The following is a 9974-nucleotide window of genomic DNA, read 5'->3' on the forward strand; positions in this document are numbered from 1 at the left end:
CCCTCTGAACTGCTGCTCTCCCTTACTTGTTGAGGAGCTTCTGCAGGAGAAGGAGCGGTTCCCTTGGAAACCTCTGGATGCCCAGCAACAAGTCGCTGGCAGCTGCCATGTGACCAGGTGCATTAATCAGACATGTTGTATGAATCAGGTCAGCTGGGGCCAAAGTCCAACTTGCTCTCTCTCCCCATCTCCCCCTCCTCCGGCCCCCCAGCTTTGGTTGCTAATTACCTGAACCTCCAGGGCTGTTCTGAGCGGGGAGTGGAAAACAACTTGAAATAATTCAGTAAAGTGGCGACCTTTCCTGTTGTGTCTTCCCCGGTCCACGCCAGACTTTCCCTTCAGAAACCAAATCTGTCCCATCCTCACCCCCACCCTCATGGAGACAGACCCTGAATGCAAATGAGCCAAGGAGACTTCACCCAGAGCAAACATTGGGTGAGAAGCAAGAAAGGCCAGAGGAAATTAATCTAAGCCACTGATGCTATGAGTTTCCAGGTCTCTGTTTGCAACAAGTCCTGCCTGTTACAAAACATAGGTCAACATTTTTCAAAAGTGGCCTCTGATTTGTCATGCTCAGGTTTCGGTTACCTGGCTTGAGACACCTGGGTCCTGATTGCCAGAGATATCGAGCACCCATGACTCAGCCCCTTTGAAAATCAGGCCCCTGCTGTCTCAGGTTTGACACCCAGAATCACTGGCCAAAATCACTAGTTAAATTGCTTGCTGAGGACCCACGACTAGAACCCTGAGCCAACAGCTCAGGTTTCTGCCAAATGAGCCAGCGAGGCAGCACCTGCTACGCTACCACATCCCTTATGCTTTCTGTGGGCCCAGCCACCCATGTGCTATCGCCGTCAGTCACAGACCCAGAGCTGGTGGGTTTATTCCTAGTGCTTCCTAATGGTCCATTTCTTCACACCACCCCCAGCAGGGTCCTTCTCCAGTTGAGTCAATAGCAGAACACTGCATGCCAGAAGCTAGAGGGGAATCAGAGCGGAACTCTTAGCGACAGCTCAGAATTAGAGTGTGACGCCCAATACCACGCTGGGATAGGCCTCGGAGCACGTCAGGAGGTGCTGGTGAGTAGGAGTACAATAAGAGAACCAAAGGGAAGGATCAAAAGGGCCAGCTAGGCTAGCAAGAGCCATGGGCTCTGGACCAAATCCTGAGATTCTTACTCCATATTAGACTCAGGCTGGGATTTGCAGAGCCACCCTAAGGGAGCAGACTTATGCTCCTAAATCATTTAGGTGCTTTTGGAAATTTTGCCTGGAGCTCCTAACTCCTGTAGGTGCCTTTGAAAATCCCGGCTTCAGCAGCTTCCCCTGAAATGCATGGTAGTTTTGCCTGGGTAAAGACTGGTCCTGGCCCTCGGGAGTCGGCTCCCTCTGAACGAGAATCACTCCCAGACACACACGGCGACAAAGCTGTGACATCTTCTTCACCCGGCACGCCAGTCTCCACTCTCTGTGCTATGACTAATGCATAGCCAGGGACCAGGTATGGCTCAGCCTCTGTGTCTTCTTTCAGAAAATCAGTATCTGTGCCTCATAGGGCATCCACTGCATCATGTCTGAGCAAGGGTACATGCTTCACAAAGCCATCTGTTATTTCAGGGAACCACAAAAACCACATTCTCAGGTGTAAAACCAGCCCGAGGCTTTGGCCCTTAGTCCTCGACTGCATTGAAGGCCAGAACAGAGAAGCAGGAGACAGAGTGGCTGGCTTTATTCTAATCAGTATTAATAGCGTTCATTGCTACTCCGAAATGAGCTCATTGTATTAGACCCAGATCAGAAGAGCACAATTTTTACTCCACAAGTTTCATTCAGCCCATTATTAGCAAGGGGGCCATTTGCAAAATTCAGATCTGGATTCAGATTTCAAATGCCTCCAAAAGTTTGGGGTTGACCAAACCTGGGGTTTGGCTTAGGACTGTCTTGATTAATTACCATTTATTTTTTACTATTAATTATTATTCTTAATACAGAGTGATGTGGACAGGCACCAGCTAGGCAAACCCAGAGAGGTGTGCGTGCCACATGTTGGAAGGATTTTGTCTGGAGGGGTGAGTTGTCCTGCAGCTAGACTGTAGGGAACAGATGTCTTGCCTTTTTGCACTAGGTTTATAAGAGAACCAAATGGATTAGATACCCTCAGCTTGGATTTCGCAAGCCTGCCCGGTGGCTCTGGGAGGAGACAGAGGGATGGATATGTTTATAAGCACAGACAGTGTTATGGCTACAGATTAGAGTGTTAGAATGAGAGTTGGCTACAGCGATGAATGGGGGGAGAGGACGTAGACTCGGTGATGCTGGAGGGAGAAAGGGCACATGTCTGGGAAGTGTGGTGGCCCAGTGGAAGAGACCGGGATTATCTATCCATCTAGCTGGCTATGGCTTGATCTTGCCAGGTGAGCACGTTGGTCCAATCCAGCAAAACACTTAAGCGCTTGCTTTAATTGAAACACTTGCATGTGCATCTTTACACACACACACACACACACACACACACACACACACACACACACACACACACACACACACACACACACACACACCAGTTTCCGGGAGAGGAGATTGCTCCTGGTCACAGTCAATGGCAAGTGTGTCCAGCCTCAGTCTCCCTGAGAGACAGACAGACCTGTTGCTATCTGCAATCACTCCAATCTCCCCGCCCCTCACCCTGGGAGGAGACTATTATGCTGAAGCGGAGGCTACTATCTATGATGTAATCTGTGCATTTGCAATAAAAAGCAAGATCTCATTGGCCAGAATAAAGAGCCCCCGACCCGGGCACTCCTCCCAGCCGCCTCCCCAACGGGCTATAAAAGCCCACAGCCAGATGCAGGGCAGCTTTCCTGCACCCTGCACCCGAAAAGGTGACCTCAGGGACAGGTGAGTTTTCCCACGGGGTTCGAACGCCCTCCTGGGAGAGCCCGGGGCAGGGGTGGGAGCTGCGGGGCGAGTCGTCTGCAGGGCCAGGCTAGGGAAGGCGTGAGGACTTTCTGTAGAGAAGGGGGGGGAACCCCAGCCACCTGTAGAGTGCAGATCTACCGCTGACTCCTTCCCCCCGCCCCCAGTGAGGGGGGGGAGAAGAGATAACTCCACTAACATTAGACAATTGGGAGGGAGGAAGGGAGAAAGAAAAAGAGGAAGGGAAGAAGGAAGAAAGAAAGAGGGAGGAAGGATGGAAGAAAGAGGAAGGAAGGAAGGGAAGAAGGAAGAAAGAAAGAGGGAGGAAGGATGGAAGAAAGAGGAAGGAAGGAAGGGAAGAAGGAAGAAAGAAAGAGGGAGGAAGGATGGAAGAAAGAGGAAGGAAGGAAGGGAAGAAGGAAGAAAGAAAGAGGGAGGAAGGATGGAAGAAAGAGGAAGGAAGGAAGGGAAGAAGGAAGAAAGAAAGAGGGAGGAAGGATGGAAGAAAGAGGAAGGAAGGAAGAAGGAAGAAAGAAAGGGAGGAAGGATGGAAGAAAGAGGAAGGAAGGAAGAAGGAAGAAAGAAAGAGGGAGGAAGGATGGAAGAAAGAGGGAGGAAGGAAGAAGGAAGAAAGAAAGAAAGAAAGAGGGAGGAAGGATGGAAGAAAGAGGAAGGAAGGAAGAAGGAAGAAAGAAAGAGGGAGGAAGGATGGAAGAAAGAGGAAGGAAGGAAGAAGGAAGAAGGAAGGATGGAAGAAAGAGGAAGGAAGGAAGGAAAGAGGAAGGAAGGAAGGAAGAAGGAAGGGAATCTGCTGGGTTTGCTGTGGGGCAGAGGCACTGGCTAAATCATGTTTCCTTTTGCTTGGGGGAAAAGGCGCAGCTGGGACTTACCTTTCCCGGGGGACGAGAAGTGGGGGGGGGGTTGCTCTCCTTCTCTAGCCTTTGGGGGCGGGCAGCGTCCTGGGAGCCCCGAGAAGGCGCTGGGAGCGGATCAGCACCCTGGACAGATCCCAGGGGGCTGGACAGCTCCTCGCAGTGCCGGTGGGGCGAAGGCCGGTCCGGGGGCGGTGGGGCGGATTTGCTCGCTCCCAGCGGGACGGAGGAAAGTTTCCCGGCGAGCCCAGGAGGGAGCTGGAGCGAGCGTCGGGCGGGGAGTGTCCGAGGGGAGGGCGCTGGGCTGCGGGGAGCTCCGGGCTGGAGCTGCCGGTCTGGGGCAGCCGCTTTTCAGACCAGCCGGGGGGAGGCAGAGCAGAGCTTTGCCAGGCAGGCTAACCAGGGTGTGGGGCTGACACGGATTGGTCTGCATGGGCCCCTTCCCCTAGGGGACAATAGAGAGGGGCTGTGGACTAACCCCTGGGGCTGGAGGGGTAGCTCCGGGGCGGGGTGGGTATTAATAAGGGGAAATGATTAATTAGCAGTAATACTTCATACAGCACCTCCCAGTGCAAGTGATACCGAAGTGTGCTTCTTTCTGTCTTTTTTCATTTCCTGCATGTGTTTGCCCCCCTTTCTGGGCTCAGCAATGCAGCTGCCCTAAACCTTTCGAGGTCCAGCCACAGTCTTTAACAAAAAAATAGGGGAAGCGGTGAGAAAATGATCGAGCTGAAACTAGAAGGGACGCTGGAGAAGCAGAAGGTAATTAGCAGATTTGGGATTTGGCTGGGACTCAAGGTGCAAGGAGCGATTGGAAACGTTGGCTGTCTTTTGCTGACTATGCCGCACCAGCCAAGGTAAGAAGCCTTCACAGTGACTGGGTCTTAGTGTGATCTGGACTGGGGCAGGAAATATGAAAGCTGGTTATGAAGCTGAAAGAGACGCATTACTTCCTATGAGCTTCACCCAACCCATCCAAATTCCCAGAGCTGAACACTTTATACTGAGTTAGTTGAAATAATTCTTTTTTAAAATATAGCTTACATGGTGTCTCGGGTGTTTTGATGTCGATTTCCATTTGTGAAGTTGCTTTTAAAGTTGATCTGTGCTTGCCATCCATTGGGGATGTATATTTCAGGATTCTGTTACTCCTGAACTGGTGTGGAGAATGAATTCCTCACTGGCCCCTGATCTAAAACATATATTCAGTAACCCATCCCTATTCAACTAAGTGCTTAAGATCATGCTTATCTTTAAGCATGGGCTTAAGTCCCATGGTCTTCAGTGCTTAAGCATTTTGTTGATTAGGGATGGATTTAAGCACACGCTTAAATACATTGCTGAACGGAGGCCGAACCATCAGAATAACTCAAAGCTCAGCATGTCACTATGCTGTATCATGACAACTAGACTCCCCGAGTGTATTTTTTTTAATATTGTTTCGTAACAGGGGACAGGGCATCTTTACTGAGAAACCAACTCACTAGCCTCTATTTCAGGGACATTTCCATCTCTGAATGACATACCTGAAAACAACAATATCATCTGGAAAAGAAAATGAATGGCACTTCAGTTATGGCCTTGCAGCCTTTCTGGAAGTGCAGCTATCTGTGCACTTCGAACAAACGAGTGCAGAGATTTCTTTCTCTAGACCATGAATAGGGAAATGTCTCCCTGCTAAAGTCCTTTAGCATCTCATCAGTGCTATTCACCATCAGTTCCACCTTCCCATAGTGCCTGGATTCTCTGAGTGTTCTTCCTTTGATATGGCACAGAATTGGGGTTCATTTATCCTAATGAACCATTTAATCTATCACATCTCTTCCTCCAGCAGAAGCCTAGCTGCATAACAGGGGCAAGAAATCTGTTCACTAATCAGCCCCCAGCCAACCACAAGCATGAGTGAGTGCACGCACACACACACACACACACACACACAGAGTCAAGAAGAAGGAAGTTAGAAAATTATATTGCATCAAATACCCTTTTCTGCATTTGGGGGATTGCTTTCTTATCCTCTGCGTAAGTGTCTAAGCAAATCTGAGTTTTCATATTCAATCTATCAGGAGAGATGCTAGAACACCCCGCTGCTCAACTGTATATTTTATTGTATGCAGTGCATTGTTAAACCAAAGTGGACTTACAATTCATTTGGAACGTTTTTCCTTCAGCTGTTTCTTTACTAGCAATTTTCTTTAGTTCTCAAACCAAATGCGTCTCACAGAAGGATTCAGTCCTGCCTCTCTTCTGAATAAGCTCAGGCAGAGAGCTCTCTGAAGAGCAGGGATCCAGGGTGAGATCTGAACTTGAATGTGTCCTGATTTCTTCCCCTAAAATATTTAGCAAAAGGTGTAAGCTGAAAATCAAGCCCAGCTGTGATATTACAATATAGCCTTCAGGGGAGAGAATTCATGTAAGATTCATTAGGAGAAGAATCATTCTATGCCTTTATGCTATTTAATTTTGTTACAGACAAAATCTACACACACCAGAGAGACAGCTTGTTCCAATCTCTGGGCTCTGTGTGCATTGCACAAATATTTGTCTGTGAGTCGCTTCTTTCTCACTGCAATCATGGCATCTGGAGGGGTTTCAGGCTGTGTGTAGCCAGGTAACTGGTAGGTGGTTGGGAATCTCAGCAAGAAAGAGGGAGTAGATTGTAGACACCGGGTCAGCAACAGTTTCAGTGTCATGGATAAACAAGTCTACAGGCCTCTCTCCCCTTTACGCAGGCTTGTTCAACCCTGGTCACCTGAACTTGACATGCAGACCTGGACACCAGCCTTGCTACAGACACCTGCATTCACATGCAAGAGATCAACAGGGCCCTGTTTTAAATCCAGGTGCCTCTCCAATATCTGCATTCACATGCACTAGACACACGTGGTGGACCACAGCATGCGCGTGCTGCACTGCGACACCCCGATTCTCCCCATTCTCAGCAAAGCACTTAACCACACACTTCACTTTAAGCATGCGAGTAAGTCCACCCCTGTTCCGCAAAGCATTTCAACAGGACTTAAGCACGTGCTTAAGTGCTTTGCTGAATCGGGACCAGAATTAGATCCTTAGAGGCTGGAGGAATAATACTGAATAAAGAAAGAGCCATCTCTTGCTTTCCTATTCACTGAAGTCAATTGGAGTTTGCTCTGAGTTCGGACAGTAAAATCAGGCCTTTCCAGAGAACTCCATTGATAAGGAAGCAAAAAAAAAAAAAAATCTTGTTGAATTACACTGGAATCTTGCTAAAAGGCACAGAACAGATTAAAAGGCAAGTGGCGAGAATGTCCTGGGAGTTAGCTTTACCTTCCCCTGAAATGATTTTCTACTTGTTTTGATCATCTAGTAGTGAAATCACCAGGTGAAGCATTATTTAAGTCCTGTCAAAACTGAATGAACTTGGGGCCAAATTTACAAAGGTCTTCAGGGCCAAAAGATGCAGATAGGCACGTAGTGGGATTCCCCAAAGTGCCTACGTGGGTTAGGTGCCAACCTCCCATTAAAGTCAATGGGAGTTAGGCACCTAATTCATTCAGACACTTTTGTAAATTATTCTAGGTGCCTATTGCCTCTTTAGCTGCTGAAATTCCTTTGTAAATCTGACCCTTGGTAATTTTGGGTGCCACACAGATTCTTTCTTTTGATGTATAACTTGGGCTAATCTATGCACATAGACAAAAGGAGTAAAAGAAAAAAATAATAACTCAAGAACAGAGAATACATTATTAAGTATTCACTTTAATGACTGAGATTTTCAAAGCTGCGGAGGAGATCTGGAGACTCGGTTGCCATTAAAATTAATGGGATTCCGCATCCAGGCAGCTCTGGAAATCGTAGCCAGAGTGCCTAAAAGCCTAAGAAGGATGGAGACTTTATGATGCTTGATGCTGGACAAACACAAAAGAAAAGACTGCAAGGAAAAATAGATGAATCTCAGCCCTGCAGCCATGGGTGTGATCCTGCAGCCTTTAGGCACAGGGGCAATCCTTACTCACACAAGCAGTCTCACTCAGCTAGCAAAGACTTAAGCATGTGAGTAATTTTGCTCCTGTTAGACAAGCCGCGCTATCCACACATCTGAGTCTTTGCAGGATCGGGCCCTGACTTCACTGGCAGAGAAAGGTGTCCTGTGGGTCTTGATCATAGGATCAGGCTCCATCCCCACTCAGGGAAAAGCCTGTGTAAAACGAATAGGGACCATTAATGTTCTCACCAGTTGATATATCGTTGTGCGGGACCGCATGGGATATTCATAATTAAAAGGTATAACGAAAAGGGGATTTTCCCCTTTAATGACTTTTAAATTCAGGAGGGCCAAAATAATGCTGCTGACCAAGAATTTGTAGAGTGGATTGTTTAATTAATGAGCTTTTGGGTTTTTTGCTTTCTGAAAAAATGGAATGTATGTTCTGCTACCTAAATGCTGCCCTGATGTCCACTCCGTGGCCTCCATGTCGTCACTGCGGGTAGCCTGGCTGCGGGAGACTGCGGGCTCTTTGGAGACTGTTTGTTCTGTGTTTGTACAGCATCTGGAACGATGGGGTCCTGGCCCATCACTGGGGCTCTTAGCTGCTACGGCAAAACAAATAATAAATAATAACCATTAATGGCACTGCCTGGCTCTCCGAGAGTGAAACTCATCCCTGCTCAGAAAGCCAGCACTAACCCCATGCACCACTTGAGTCCCACTTAACCCCTGATTAGCGGGACTTGAGTACAGCAAAGAGGCAAATTTAGGCCATAAATAACTTTCAGTCCTTTCTTTCTCTCTTTTTTGTTTTTGAATGGACCCTGGAGGTTTCACACATGAGGCCTAAATCCTATTCCCCACACTGCATTAGGGCCCTGATTCAGAAGAGCAGTTAAGCATGTGCATAACTTTAAGTCTGTACTCAGTGACTTCAGTGGGAGCTAAGTGAGTATTTAAAGTTAAATACGTGGCTGGGTGCTTTCCTGAATCGGGACCGCAGGCTGGATTTGTCCCATAATGCTTTGCAGAAGCCTCTCTCTCTTATCAAGCATTTCTCCAGTACGGTGTGGCCAATTCAGATAAGAAATATAAAGCATGATTTTCAAAAGTGACTAGTGATTTTGGGTCCCCAGCATGACACCTTAAAGGGCCTTGATTTTCAGAAAGTGCTCAGCACCCACCCCTCTGAAAATCAGGGGTGGCACCCACAAATCTACGGCGCCCCAAATTACTAACCTCTTTTGAAAAGCTTGAGGCATGGTTTACAGCTCACCTACAAGAACCCAGCACAAATCAACATTGCATGGATTGCGGCTTTCCCAGCCAGAAGCAGCATGCAGCATCCGCTCTCCCCTGCTACCCAGAGGTGACAATGCACCCTGCCATTAAACTAGAGAGCTCCCCTTAAAAGAGAGGAGAAAATTGCACAGTCCTCGGGGAGGACAATTCCAAAGCTTTTCAGTTACACACTCAAAATTATGAATGTGCTGTGGTCTGTAATTCTAGCTAATAGAATATTCTGTCACTCTGTGTTGCCAGCGAAAGGTAGGCTGAGAATCAGTGACACAAAGCAATGTAAACCCAGGGACCAAGCTTTATTTAAGCGCCCCCTGTTCAGTTATAATCCTGATCCTGGGAAGTAAAAATCCCAGTTAGGGGCCCTGTTCTGCATTTGCACCAAGATCTCCCACTGAATTCAAGGAAATCAATGGGAAGTTTTCCTGAAGACCACTGGGTTCAGACCAGAAAGACACCCTGAATTCAGGGGGCCCTATTGTAATCCTGAACATTGGGTTCTATTCAGCCAGGCACTGCACAGAGAGCAGAAATGGCCCCCACCCCGAAGGGATTATGATATAAAGACATAAGGAAGGAAGGGGGGGGGGATACACCATACTAGCCTGGGAAGAATTGGCCCAGCTTTGTTAGTTACATGGATTGCAGTTTGTTTGTTTTATTTCACTGCGGGGTAGGAAGTAGAAAGAGAAAAGAAGAAAAGGGGGACCTGCGGCTTGCCAGTTTCCGAGCCATGATCATCAGGCTGGGTTGGGAAGGTATCCCAGCAGAGATGCGCCATGAGAAGGGATTTGAAGGAGCGTAAGGTCGTGGCTCTTTAGATTTTATCTGCGTTTGTCGCCGGCATAAACGATGGCCCAAATGCAGGGCAGCAGAGAACCCAACCAAGAAAGCAGAACTGCTTGCTAGAGCTTTCAACAC

At 47.9% G+C, this 9974-nt stretch overlaps 1 long non-coding RNA gene across 1 annotated transcript in view; it reads left to right on the top strand.

The window, feature by feature from the left end:
• Nucleotides 1–2860: 2860 nt before the first annotated feature.
• Nucleotides 2861–9974, top strand: part of LOC128828742 (uncharacterized) — a 38309-nt gene continuing 31195 nt past the window's right edge. The window contains exons 1-2 of the long non-coding RNA XR_008443226.1: nucleotides 2861–2897; nucleotides 4435–4644. This is a non-coding gene — a long non-coding RNA (uncharacterized LOC128828742). The remainder of the gene's footprint in view (nucleotides 2898–4434; nucleotides 4645–9974) is intronic.

The sequence above is a fragment of the Malaclemys terrapin genome, chromosome 24 (genome assembly GCF_027887155.1).
Source record: "Malaclemys terrapin pileata isolate rMalTer1 chromosome 24, rMalTer1.hap1, whole genome shotgun sequence".
Taxonomy (NCBI): Eukaryota; Metazoa; Chordata; order Testudines; family Emydidae; genus Malaclemys; species Malaclemys terrapin.